This window comes from Moschus berezovskii, chromosome 16 (assembly GCF_049115385.1).
Source record: "Moschus berezovskii isolate FMDL1 chromosome 16, NW_MosBer_1.0, whole genome shotgun sequence".
NCBI classification, from domain to species: Eukaryota; Metazoa; Chordata; class Mammalia; order Artiodactyla; family Moschidae; genus Moschus; species Moschus berezovskii.
The window spans coordinates 79,630,998-79,645,788 of NC_142475.1; the positions used below are offsets into that span (position 1 = coordinate 79,630,998).

Consider the following 14,791-nt stretch of genomic DNA (forward strand, 5'->3'; position numbering starts at 1 on the left):
TAGACTACTTTGGAACAGAAGGAAAATCGTATTTGTTCATGCATAGTCTATCCCAGGCAAGACTAGGCAGAATTACAACCTCTGTTTGGAAATGGGAGTGTCTTCACTGCTCCACTGGTAGGAGAAGCACCGCAGCATCTACCTTGAGATGCTCGGAGCCAGCGCCATCTGAGCAACAAGATCTCAAGGCTCAGCCCAAAGAGAGTGGCCTGGCTCACTCCCATCTTGGCACTGGCTCCACTGCCCGCCCCCTGCAGTCACTCTGCCCCAAGCATGCAGGGCACCTGAGCAAATAGCCCCTCTTCAAACCAAGTCCATAAAACAGCATAATTAAGGGATTCCATCTGTCCCATCCTTGCCCCCAGCAGCCAGGGTCCGGATAAAGTTGAGACATCATTTCCACTCTATTGTTTTGGCACATGTTCAGTCACCACTGTGACAGCATCTGTTCACACGCATACATCTGCACGAACAGTCCAAATGATCCCCTTGAGTCCCAATTACTCCTTTTTGTTTGGTGTTCTTGTTGCTACAAAATGATGTAGTTTTGTACTGTCCTCCCTAACTTGGCTTTTCTCAGAAGACATGCTGTTTTTCCTATATACTTTTGAAAACCAATATGATTTTCAAGTAATATATAATAATGTTTTAGAAAGGAAATATCTCTTTGTCCTTTAGATTTACTTTACAATTTGAGTGGTTCAAATATTTCATACACTGACTATCAGTTTTTAAGACATGTGTAACAGAATCTCCCCAAATATCTGTAGCTATGGCAATTTCTTCTTGTAGGTCTTCTACTTTTGGCTTCACATATTTTGGGGTTTTTTTTCAGTGAAACTTTATCGTTTCACTTGTGAATTCTTTTTTATTTTTTTAATTGGTGTATAGTTGTTCTACACTGCTGTATCAGTGAGTCAGCCATATTTATATATACATTCCTACTTTTTTGGATCTCCTACCCATTTATGTTGCCACAATGCACCGAGTAGAGCTCCCTGTGCTATACAGTAGATGCTCCTTAGTTAATCCACTTTATACACAGTATCAATAGTGCATAAAAGTCAACACCAATCTCCCAATTTATCCCACCCTCCCTGCCCCCATTGGTATCATGTTCGTTCTCTACATCTGTGTCTTTATTTCTGCTTTCCAAATAAGATCTATATCACATTCCTAGACTCTACATAATATATGTTAATATACAATATTTGCTTTTCTCTTTCTGACTTACTTCACTCTTGATGACAGGCTCTAGGTCCATCCATGACTCTGCAAATGACACAGTTTTATCTATTTTTATGGGCAATATTCCACTGTATATATGTATCACATCTTCTTTATCCACTTCTCTGTTGATGAACATTTAGGTTGCTTCCATGTCCTGGCTATTTACATATTTTAAATTCATGTAGTATAAATTTAAATTTATGCTACATATTTTAAATTTAGGTTCTTAAAAATTTAGAAGTGTTCGCTTCTCCTGCTGAACTGAACTTTCCTGTTTCATGTCTAGAGAGGCTCTGTTCAGAAGTTCTATTTTGCCTTACATTGATGAAATTATACTAGTCTTCTCCTGTATTATCTGCTTTTCACAATCTGGCTATTTCATCTGAAAGCTTTGCCACTTCAGTCCCGGGGCTGGTGCTCCTGTTGTACTTGCTCTTTACAGCTTGTAACCACAGGTTTTATGTGATTTTTGAGGATTGTGAGATTATAATCAACGTCATTTAGTGTATGGGACTTTTCAGGCTTTGATTTAAGGAGAAATCTCATTATCCGTGCTATCAGCTTCCTGGGAGGAGTCATCAACCGGGACAGTCTTAATCAAATTTCAGGCTTATGCCTTTGGGGTTCCACAGCAGTGAAGATAATGCTAGTGTAAAGTATAGATTGCAGCCAGACTGTCCTTGGAGACTCCTCGCTAATACTACTGCTCCTCCCTCCACATAAAGCAGGTGTGTCTACCCTCTGTCTTAGCCATTGACTGATCTCTGCCTTACATTACCAGCCCTTTCCTTGAGAAAAGCATCTTTTAGAGCCTGTTTTGTGAGAGATTCTCATGATTTTCCACTTTGTGTGGTATGGAAGCTTTTCCTCCTTCCTTTTTCATGAACCTCATTAAGATGGAGGGAATCAGGTCATGCAGGATCAAGGCTTTTGCTAATAAAGATCTGTATAGTCAAGGCTATGGTTTTTCCTTGTAGTCATGTGTGGATGTGAGAGTTGGACCATAAAGAAAGCTGAGCACCGAAGAACTGATGCTTTCGAAATGTGGTGCTGGAGATGACTCTTGAGAATACCCTGGACAGCAAGGAGATTAACCCAGTCTAAAGGAAATCAACCCGGAATATTCATTGGAAGGACTGATGCTGAAGTTAAAGCTCCAATACTTTGGCCACCTGATGCAAAGAGCTAATTCATTGGAAAAGACCCTGATGCTGCGAAAGATTGAAGGCAGGAGAAGGGGATGAAAGAGGATGAGATGGTTGGATGGCATCACTGACCCAGTGGACATGAGTCTGAGAAAACTCTGGGAGACATTGAAGGACATGGAAACCTGGTGTGCTGCAGTCCATGGGGTTGCAAAGAGTCAGATACAACTTAGCCACTGAACAAGGATCAGAATACTCTCAGAGCAGCCAGGCTTGGTGCTTCATTATGTTTCCAATCTGTTGTTTTCGTCTCTGAGGATTTCTGCCATTTTCTCGCCAACTCAGCTCTGCACATAGAGAGCATATCTGTATTCCATTTTCAATATCATGTATTACAAAGGTTATTTAGGCAGTTTGCCACGTTGCTGGAATATGAATTCTGATTGTGGGTCTCTCTGTTTTATTCTCTGTGCTCTTATATCTTTAAATTTTTTAATAACTAAAACATACTATTATGGAAAGTATTAAGCATAATGGCATTTGCTTAATTGAGACATTCTCAGTAATTCCTTCTACTGGATAGACAGCATAGTACTTATGCAATCAGTGTATTTCATATGTTCTTATACCTTTGTAGATGAATAAGTTATTTCTTAATAATATATAACCTAAGTAGTTATAAGCATTAAATAAATATTAATATGTGGCAACCAGTAATAAATATTCTTATATTCTGGCATCTAATGTAGTCAAATATGAATGAATTCTTTTCCCTGTGAACTTAAAAAAAATGTTTTTTTCTTAAATATCTAGGTGGTTGAAGGGTGTTTAGAAGCCAAGCACAGCATGCAACACTATACATTCTTCCATGCCTTTAATCCTACAAGCTTCCTTAAACACTTTATATGTCATAGGGATTGCTAGTAAGGATGTTTTTCCTGTGGTTCAACAGAAAACACTGTTATCATTTTATATAACATCTTTTGGGTTAGGAGTCCAAATTTTAGCTATTATGAAAAAGGAGAAAATGCAAAAACTCAAAAAACATTAGTTCATGATGAAATAATATCTCAGAAGTTGATTCACCAATGAAGTTCTCCTGTCTCAAAGTGTGAAGAGATGTGGTATTTCTGCTGTTTGATTTTATTCCTGGAGCAGAATTAATAATAATGATGTTAAGAAGAGGAATCCAAGTCCCCATGCTGAGCTGGTGCTGCCTCTGCTCTCCGAGGCTCAGAATGAATTCACTCCTGTCTCTCCTCACGTCCAAATACACTTGCTGTCCCTCAGCTTGCTGATGTGGGACAGCACAGAGCCTGAACTCTGAACAATTCTGCATCACTTCCCTTCACCATCAGGGTCTTCTGGAAGCCAGGTAACCCTCCTTAGCCTCAGAATGTACAGAGTTGTCATGATAAGAATATTTTCACTAAATGTGAAAACAGCGCTTTGTAGAATATAAAAAGACATTTAATGCAATCAGTTTTAATACCACAAGCCTTTCCTAGATAGTAGAATTAAATCATAAATAGTGAGTGCTAGCTTTGTATGCTTCCACTCAACTTTTTCTATCAAATCTACTACTGGTCCCTTTTCATTATGTGACATGAGATAAGACATTACTACAGAATCACCACCTCTTATGAAGGTGCTGAACAGCAGTCAATACAAATGGACAACTGGATTTTATTGCCAAGATGAGGAGTAGTGGTTTAAAATGAATCTGACAATAATAGATGTAAAATTCCTCAGCTGTCTGAACTAGCTTCCTAGTAGCTAAACAGAAAGTATTGCTTTACTGATACAATTCTCATCTTAGGCTAGTATGAACTTTATTTGACTTTACTATGTATTATTTTACATCAGCAATATGAAATGAATTATAATATGTATCATTATACTAATACTGATTAATTTAGTAACATTTAAATATGTACACATTCACATAATAATGAAATTTTACTTTTATTAAGTTAGTATCTCTAGGCCAAGTTGAATCACAGGTGTTGGCAAATTTATTCCATTAATGTTTAATACTAACAAGTTTTAAAAATCTTTCAGGTGTTTATCCCTGAGCTGTTCCTCCCCCGAGCTTAACAAATAAGTCTCACATTTCTGTTACATACTCACAGGAGGGTATCTGGTGGGTTGACCAATCTCTGTCCCAGGAAACCTTGTAATGTGCGTGTGTGAAGTTGCTTAGTTGTATCTGACTCTTCATGACCCTTTGGACTGCAGCCCATCAGGCTCCTCTGTCCATGGGATTCTCCAGACAAGAATTTTGGAGCAGGTTGCCAATGCCCTCCCTCCTCCAGGGGATCTTCCCGACCCAGGGAATGAACCCATTTCTCTTACATCTCCTGCATTGGCAAGCAGGTTCTTTACCACCTGGGAAGCCTGATGAAAGGATAAGAAAGAATAATATCCAGCCAGTCAGAGCAGCTGCCCATAGAGCAGCCAGTGGGATGACAAAGATCCAGTCACCTGTCAGCACGAGTGGGACACTTTTCAGGAGGGAAGACTCACCTGAGTCATTCTCCTGAATGAGGCAGAAGAAATTACCTGACTTTCGATTCTTAAAAATCCTTAATTTCTCAATAAATATTAATCAATGAATTTGCCAATATATTTTTACCACAAATAAGCTATCCTAATTAAAACTGATAACCAATTTAACTTTGCCAGTAAACTGGACATAACTTTTAAGAACATCTTTGTGTTAACTCTTATCACTCTCTGGCAAACACTAAAGGAACTGTCACCCAGGAAGATGTAACTAAACTTCCATCTCCTCCTGGACATTCTGCATAGCATTTGAATACCACTGGGTTCTGAGTCTCAGAAGATATGTCCTTGCCCACCAGCTCTCTTGAGTGGAGAAGGCTTACATTAGATCAGTTATTTAGATTACAATTATTTATCTGGATTGACAACGCTTATCAAATCAGTTTTAAAAACAAATCTACACTTGATCTTCTATTTTATGAATCTCAGAGATTGTCATCTTTGTCACTTTGAAAATCAATTATAAAATTTTAGGATATTAGCACAAACTTTGCCAATTATGGATGACACATTCAAACAGGAACATAGTCATAGCAATCCTAATCCTTAGTTAAACAGTACAATATGATAATGAGTTGCCATTTTTAGGTAAAAGTTTTTGTTCTTATTGATGATTTCATAACATGACTCACATCTAATTATCTTGCTCTAAAGTGTCAATGTAGATAAAAATGAAAAATAATGAGCCCCGTTCATACTGTGAAATGTTATACAATGCCCTGCAAGAAGATCCAACCAGTCCATCCTAAAGGAGATGAGTCCTGGGTGTTCATTGGAAGGACTGATGCTAAAGCTGAAACTCCAATACTTGGGCCACCTCATGCGAAGAGTTGACTCATTGGAAAAGACCCTGATGTTAGGAGGGATTGGGGGCATGAGGAGAAGGGGATGACAGAGGATGAGATGGCTGGATGGCATCACCGACTCAATGGACATGAGATTGGGTAAACTCCTGGAAACTCCCGTGGATGGAGTAGCATGGTATGCTATAGTCCATGGGGTTGCAAAGAGTCGGACACGACTGAGCGACTTCACTCACTGTTCTCAGCTTTGTCAGGAAACCAGCTCACTCCTTGTTTGTCAATGCTGCAATTATCTACCTGCTTTGTGCTTCTCATTTTATATTCTAAGTGTCAAAGACTGAAGGTGGACAAATGAAAAAGCTCCCCTGGCTCCAAATCAAACTGTTATTCAGTTCAGTGGCTCAGCCATGTCCGACTCTTTGTGACCAGTATGCCAGGCTTCCCTGTTCGTCAACTCCTGGAGCTTGCTCAAACTCATGTCCATTGAGTCTGTGATGCCATCCAACCATCTCTTTCTTCGTTGTCCCCTTCTCCTGGTGCCTTCAATCTTTCCCAGCATCAAGGTCTTTTTTTTTTTTTTCTTTTTTTACTATTTAACTGAAGGAAATAGCCTTTACTTCTTTATTTCTAATTATAACATTCTCATTTTGACACAATTTACACCTTTTTCACTGAACTAATACAATGCAAACAAAATTTTTAAGACGTTCTTTACCATTTATGACACATGACATAACTGTAACTCTTTAAAAGTTCCTTAAAAGAAATTTGAAGTTTTAATTTTCACTGTGAACCTGTCTGATCAAAAAAGGACATCACCACCACATGAATTAAAACAAAGAATGGAATAAAAAACAAAAGTGGTATCTACATAATCAGCAAATTATCTGATAAGACATATTAACTACTTTACATTTCTACTTAGCACAAGTGAGAATAAACTGGTTCCAAGGTACTACAGATTTGGCAGTTTTACTCTTAAGCTTTGAATCATAGTGTTACTCTACTCAAGTCATCTCTAAGAAAATGGCAGTGTTCATAAGTACAAAAATGATTATATCCAGGAGGTGGTATTCTACACAGTCAAGATAACAAGAAAATTCTTTATAAAATTAGATTTTTAAAAATGCAGACAATCTGGTAATTACCAGTATCTCAAAAGCTAAAATGAGAAAAATACAGAAAATAGAGAAGTACTCATTGAATGATATTATTTTGCTTTGAGGAAACCAGAAATGATTCTATTTCAAAAAGTAACTAATAATGATAAGAGATGTAATTAATATACCATAGATCTTTTAAGCCAAACCACGCTTTTCTGCTCAGAACAACTCTTGATTCTTGCATTCTTAATCTCCTTTGTCCAGAAGAGGACCACATTTTAAGCCATTATTTGAATAGAGTTCATAATCTAAAGCTACTTTTCTTCACAGGATGTTTTCATTTTAGTATTCATACATAAGCTGCAAAAAGGCAAATGAAAGTCAGTTATAAGAATCTGTAACATAATAAATGCCAATTTACAGTAACTGTCAACAGACTTCTACACCGAAGCCGAAAAGTTGCTACAGTACAAGTGAGAACTGACATGGTTCTTCCATAGACTCAGACTTCATTTAGTAATACTGTCATAAGATCCAAAAAGAAACCTTAGTGGGTCCTTTCAAAGATGATAATTTCCCAAACAATTTTCCTCTGGATGCACAGCCTGTTCATTCCTTCAATCGTTTTTTAGTCGTTTAGCTTTTGCAGTTTTCTTGACGTTTTTGTTTCTTCTTTTGCTCCTTTTCCCTGGCCTCAATCATCTTGGCCAGTTTCCAAGACAGCATAGCACTTGCTAGAAACAATGGAGTCAGAGCCAAAATAACTGTTGTAAGGAAGCCATATGGGTCCTTTGCAGCCCATTCCACTTACTCAGCCCAAGCCTTTAAATCAAACATCTTCGTGGAGGCCTTAAGCTTTAGTGATCTCTAATTTTGTCCTGGGATTATCAGCCAGTCACAATTTCAGATGACCTTTGGTTGGCTGTCTTCTTTAACTCTACCAATAGACTTCTGAGAGAAGGCTTAAATTCTATATACTCCCGTGCACCTCAGTTTCGGACCCCAGGTGCAAGCGCCCTCCACACTTTAAAGAATATTCTTCTCCCTTCCGAAAAGGATCCACCTGGCGTGATCTTCGGATGAGACCCGCACGGCGCCCGAAGCTGAGGGCACTTCGCAGCCCCCCGCACTTTCCTTTCCCTGTGCTTTCCCCTCGCTCACCCTTGCTCACCCTGCCCGGCGGCCCGGCTCTGGGGCCACGCTTCCCCGACCCTCCGACTCGGCGAGCGCGGGCCCGGCGGGGCTCCAACAGCCGGCGGCCCCCGGGAATCAGGGGTCGCCCCCGCTACACCCTGGGCCGCCGGCGCCGAAGCCACCTCTGCTGAGCAGCGGGGCGAAAACCGCGGGAGCGATCCCCAACCGCCACCCCTACAGCTCGCCGGGGACGACGGGCTTGGACCCGCCTCAAGGTGTTTTCAAATGAGTCAGCTCTTTGCATCAGGTGACCAAAGTATTGGAGTTTCAGCATCAGTCCTTCCAATGTATATTCAGGACTGATTTCCTTTAGGATAGACTGGTTGGATCTCCTTGTAGTCCAAGGGACTTTCAAGAATCTTCTCCAACACCACAGTTGAAAAACATCAGATCTTTGGCACTCAGCTTTCTTTATGGCCCAACTCTCATATCCATACATGACTACTGGAAAAGCCATAACTTTGACTATATAGACCTTGGTTTGGCAAAGTAGTGTCTCTGCTTTTTAATATGATGTCTAGGTTTATCATTGCTTTTCTTCCAAGGAGCAAGTGTCTTTTAATTGCATGGCTGCAGTCACCATCTGCAGTGGTTTTGTAGCCCAAGAAAATAACGTCCCTCACTGTTTCCATTGTTTCCCCATCTATTTGCCATGAAGTGATGGGACCAGATGCCACGACCTTAGCTTTTTGAATGCTGAGTTTTCAGTCAGCTTTTTCACTCTCTTCTTTCACTTTCATGAAGAGGCTGTTTCATTCCTCTTCATTTTCTGCCGTAAGGGTGGTGTCACCTGCATATCTGAGGTTATTGATATTTTAGAGACACCGATTAATACTGAACCAGGTCAGGCCAATGTCATTGCACAATAACTCTGAGGAGCTCCTTGGGAGCAGAAGGTTGTATAGAAGACGCATTCCTGACCCCAGTCTTCCTGGTCCCCACGAAACGCAAAACTCGCACATCCCTCCCTCCCAGACAACCCAGTTCAAAGGGATCTCAGATTTTCTGGTCTAAGTGAAAATAAAGAAAAGGTAAAATCTGAGTTTTTCTAATGCTGCAACTGAAAATTAAATCCTATTTCATGCTTCCAAAAGTTCAATGGCAAAACACTTTAGATTATTTTCAGATCAACTCATAAATATTTATACTGATGCCAAAATTCATTCCTGGAATTCCCCCCAGAAAGTGGTATGTGTTGTGCCCTGGCCTACATAATTTATCCATGATTCCATCTGTACTCCTTCCATCTCCTTTGGGTTTGTTTTGCCGCTCAGTATTCAGTCATAAGAATATAATTTGGTAAAACAGGCCTATTTGAAAGAAATGCGTATACAGAATTTCTCATCGAGAAATCCCTGTTCATTTGTTAAGCTGTATCAGCTCCTTCTCTCTCTCTTTCTCTCTCTTTCACACACACACACACACACACACACACACACACACACACACACACCATGGTCTATTTCCTTTTGGAAATGTCTACTAACGGTCTTCTCTGCATGAGGAGACACTTGTTCCCGTGGCACATGTAAGGATGTTCAGGTCGTCCATTCTGATAAGGAAGAGACCTCCTGTGCACACCCCAAAGACCAAGGGAATGTTCAGAGTAAGGAAGTAATTCGGAGTAGAATTGTCCCAGATGGCGGCCATGCAGAAGGCAGCCCTGAGAAGTTGTTCACCATCAGACAGGCAGTCAGGACTTGGTGGAGCCACATCACATGCTCTCTGACAGAACAGTTCAGAGAACATTCCATTCAAAATCCCTATTCAGATTGGTCAGCCCAATTTGAAAACACAGCTGCTCAGAGGAGGTAAATGGAGCTTTGAATTCCAGCCATCACACCTCCTCATGGACAGACTGTGTCTGACCAGCCCCACTCCACATCCTGTGCAGAGTCCGAATTCCTCTGCTACCCAATGAAGAGGCAATTGAGTTAGCCGTCTCACACCACTGCAGTGCCTTGTGATAGAAAATGAAACACTTCCCATTTTTCTTACAGTGAAGCACTAGCTCCTCTCCCTCGTGTGTCTCTCCCACCAGCCCATGACTTGCTGGCGGAGAGGACAATGCATGTTTACTTCCACACCATGCATCACTCATGTGTCCACAGGATGTTTGCCTAACGATGTTTGCCCAGTGGGCATGGAGTGATTCTGTCACCGCCTCCAGTAACCCTGTCACCCAGCACCAAGTTTGCATAGTTCTGTAGAGACACGTTTCTCCTCCAAGTGAATTCCATTACTCAGGTTGGATAGAATCCCTGTCATTCATGGGGGGATATAATCTGCATATCTTTACTGATGGTTAAAATGGTCCCTTATCTGGAACCGGATGGATACAGGAAGAGAAGTGTTACCCAGGCAACGGAGCTGCTTTGTTTGAAAGGCTTTCTTTATTATCACAATGGAAGTTAAAAGATACAATGTTGTGGAAATTACTAGTTCATGTAAATAAGTGTAATGATAAAGAGAATGAGGAAAAAACTACCACTTTTAAGTGAAAGAACATTTCTGGACTTCTTTCATAGTCGTTTGGATTGTATAATCCATTTATGTTCATTAAAAATTATTAACACCCCTGAATAAATTCAGGAGTTTATCACAGTATACATATTCAGTCTGATGTTTATTTTTTATTTGTTCATTTTCCATATCTCCTTTTGAAATGTGAGCATCTTCAGAGAAGCTTTGTTGATCTTGTTCACAGAGGTTAACTCCTATTCTGGGAAATCAGAAGACATAAAATAACAGGGAAATAAATTTTGATACTGGGTGTCTGCCACTAGGTAGCATGGAGGTCCTTTTGTCCCATTAAAAACAAATTTTACATTTGTAACTGCAGCATTTCATATAAAAATAAAAAACATTTTTTAGAAATACTCATCTCCTTTTTTATTTTTAAAAATTATTTATTTTTTTAAAATTTTAATTGGAGGCTAATTCCTTTACAATATTGTGGTGGTTTTTGCCATACATTGACATGAATCTGCCCTGGGTGTACATGTGTCCCCCATCCAGACCCTCCCTCCCACCTCCCTCCCCATCCCATCTCTCAGGGTCATCCCAGTGCACCAGCCCTGAGCACCCTGCCTCATGCATCGAACCTGGACTGGTGATCTGTTTCACATATGATAAGATACATGTTTCAATGCTATTCTCTCAAATCATCCCACCCTCGCCTTCTGCAACAGTCTGTTCTTTACATCTGTGTCTCTTTTGCTGTCTCATATATAGGGTCATTGTTACCATCTTTCTAAATTCCATATATATGTGTTAATATACTCTATTGGTGTTTTTCTTTCTGACTTACTTCACTCTGTATAATAGGCTCCAGGAGACAGAATCGCACCACTCAGTTCATTGATAATTATCTTGTTTTTGTTAGAATTGTCTTGAAAAGTATTAACGCAGAGGCCGTTCTGAAAGCAAACTTCTTGGCTTGGCATTCCAGCTGAGTCTGATGACTTTGTCAGCTAATTCATGGGATGGAGTAAAAGACCACCGGCTCCACAGTGATGCTCTCAGAATGGAGAGAGGCAGCAGATACGGGGTTAGCGCAGAGCGTGCCACAAGGTGAGTACCCAGTGTGTAATCATAGGGAGAAAGCGAAATATAGTATTTCTTTGATAATAAAAGTCTTACAGAATCAGTTCAAATATCAGGAGCAAAAGTTTTCATTTTTATAGAGTGTGCATATGGTACAGAGTACAAACACATTATTTAAACATTTTCTTATAAAGTCAAACAGATTTCTTACAACCCCCCTGGTTTTATATCCTCCTTAGTTATGAAACTTATCTGAATATCATCATGTCATAATAATTTTAAAAATCCATTGTGCATAGCTTAAGACAAAATGCTGTGTCCTGCCTGCATTACGTGTTTGATTTTTTTCACACCCTATTTCTGCTCTTATGGTTAAACAAAATTGATTCTAAAATACTAGGCTTGAAAGATGCAATCGTATATTAATAGTATCAGTGCATGGGTTACAGTCATCACAGGGTCTTTACATGACACATAGCATCTGGAAAGGTCCATGACTTGGCTAAGAGCAAAGTTAATTAGTGACTATGTACAATTAAGACCAGCTTATAATCTGGTTCCTTCTTATCCTACTGCTTTCAAGAACTACAGTACCATGAAGCTAATCCTTCTTACACAACTGTTGATGTTAATACCTCTCTCCTTTGAGCTACTGAAGCATCTTAAGTGCCATAAATCAAATCACATCCAAGTCTGTTTAACAATGAAGGGGGTTATCATTAACTTATTTCCTTTTGGTTTTCAGATTAATTAGATTGATTGTCAATAAATTTATTATTCTCACATTTATGTCATGCCTACATTAATATGTATAGGGATATTATTTGCAGTTTACTTGTAAGATATCTAAGACAGAAAAAAATTGACTGGCAGGGAAAAGACAGAAAAACACTGTCAGGATAGTCCACTGTGAGCAGCTTATGCCCAGGTCATCCTGGATGGACTTCATTCATTCACTGCCATATTTGCTGGACAACAGAAAGATGTCTAGTCAGGGTAGAATGGGGAAAATGTGAAATAGAAAGAAATGGAAAGCTCTTCACTTGCAGAGAGTAAATCTCACTTGTAGACACACCTCAAGGTGCACTGTGTAGCTGGCTGGGCTATTAGCACCCAGACTCAAGGAAACCAGACATCCTGTTCCTGGTCTAATGCATTAGTAAATGCGTTAAATTGACATTAAATTATGTGTCTATACACTAAAATGTATCCATTATACTCTTTTTCCAGGGAAATCATTATGTATTTCTCATAACCTTATAAAACTGAAAGGTCTCTAAGGTTGGGATGCCCTGTACAGAGCTCATCAATAAGAACAGAATTATTAAGTTTAAATATTATATATTTGCTACAAGAATTACAATGGCATTGCCAAGCTACATTTAGTCATTCTCTGTCCATTCTTTTTATAATTATTTTTTAAACTTGAAGTTTTAAATTATTTTTCACTACAAATATAACCAGATTTTTATCACGTACATATGATACTTTTTAAGTGCTTTTTAAGATACTTCAAAGTGCATGGCAAAGTAGTACAATGAAATTCTGCATTAACCCTATAATGACCATCTCCCTCTGGTCCCAAAAACCACTAGGAATGTTCAATCAAACAGTAGACATTTTCAATTTTTGCTGTATGACTTCCTGCACACAAAGTCAAACCATACATTAAAACAACCTAAACTTTGCTATTTTAAAAACAGGTTCTTGGTTTCAACTCTGAAAAGCAAAGAGCTTAGAAGTTGTCCCTCCCACATTTTCAACAAGAAAAGTTCTGCACAAATGGAAGGTCAACCACTTTTATTGAATGCCTCCGAGAACTGAGACCTCAGAATAAATTGCCACGGGGACATCTGGAGAGATGACGTGAACAGAGAAGGAACTGAGATCAACTTATCTGCAAGAGAGGTGGCAGGAGTCTTCACCTGGACTATGCTGGAGTAAGACAACAGCGTGCAAGAACAGACACATGATGTAGGCAGAGAAAAAGAAAGTCACAAAGATGCAAAAGGAAACGCTAGAACCAAAACCCTAAAACAGAAATGAAGAGGTATCAGTGTGCTCATCAAACCCTAGACATGCCAAAGAAAGAAGTGAGCTTGAAAACCTGTCAGCAGAAACTTCCCAAACTGAAATACAAAGGAAAAGACACTAAGAACAATAAGAAGAACTAAGTTCCTGCAAACCTTGGGTGAGGCCAGAAAAAAAAAAAAAAAAAGATTAAATTCCATTATTACATTAAAAATGGGCTACAAGGCCATTAAGAATGCTCCTCCTGTGAGTTCCCTCTTTCCTGTTGCATTTTGAGCCATGATCCATTTCTTAAGGGCGTGGCTGGAAATGAACACAGCTAAACAGCACCCATTCTTCAGACCCTTCAAGATGAAGTAAAGCATTCAATCCAATGAGTCACAATACACATCTTAGAAAATCTACAAGAAAGAAGAAAAAACTGTAACCTGAGTGACTGTTTTCCTCCAAATTCACAGTTGTACCAGTCATTCTAAATTCTATTCAAAACTACTATCCATTTATTTTCAATTTTCTTGGGAAAAAGAAAAAATGTAGCTACTTAATTATAGCAAACTATCACAAATTTTGGGGGATGGTACTGAAAGGAGAAAACCTTATACTCCAATATTTATTGTCTGACATTGAATTTATGCCTTTAAGGTGTATGTTACCTGGTTTAAACCTCTAGTTTCTCTCTGGAGAAGGAGTTGATATATTGTTTCCATCTTCCTTTCTTCCTGAAGTATTCTAATCAGTATACCTCAAGGTAGTACAGTGTTGGAGAAAGTTCTAAGGCTTAAGATGAAAAGTCACACAGATGATGAATGAGGAAACTGCTTATAAATGTGAGCCCGACCTCTGATTCAGGAGAAAGAATAATGTGTTACAAACCATGTCCACAGTGGTGCCACATGAAAAATAAAGACGACATATTTACTAATACAAATGTGACCCTCTGGTACTTGGGGGTTGTGGGTGTATTTTTTTCTTTCGCCCAAGTTGCCTCAGATATCACTTACACAAAGTTTATATGTAACACTTCAGGGATCGGCCGTCTTTCTTCCTAAGAGACCTGTTTGGTCTTCATTTCTCTCAAGCTTGACGTTGGCTTTTATCAATTGAGTTCCTGTGCCCAATGCTTTCATTTCTTATTTTAGATTCTTGCCCTTCTGATAACTGCAAATGGACTTGA

General features: G+C 39.3%; 1 pseudogene; it reads right to left on the reverse strand.

Moving 5' to 3' along the window:
- Positions 1-7,463: 7,463 nt before the first annotated feature.
- Positions 7,464-7,812, reverse strand: LOC148775288 (small integral membrane protein 15-like; annotated as a pseudogene).
- Positions 7,813-14,791: the final 6,979 nt, after the last annotated feature.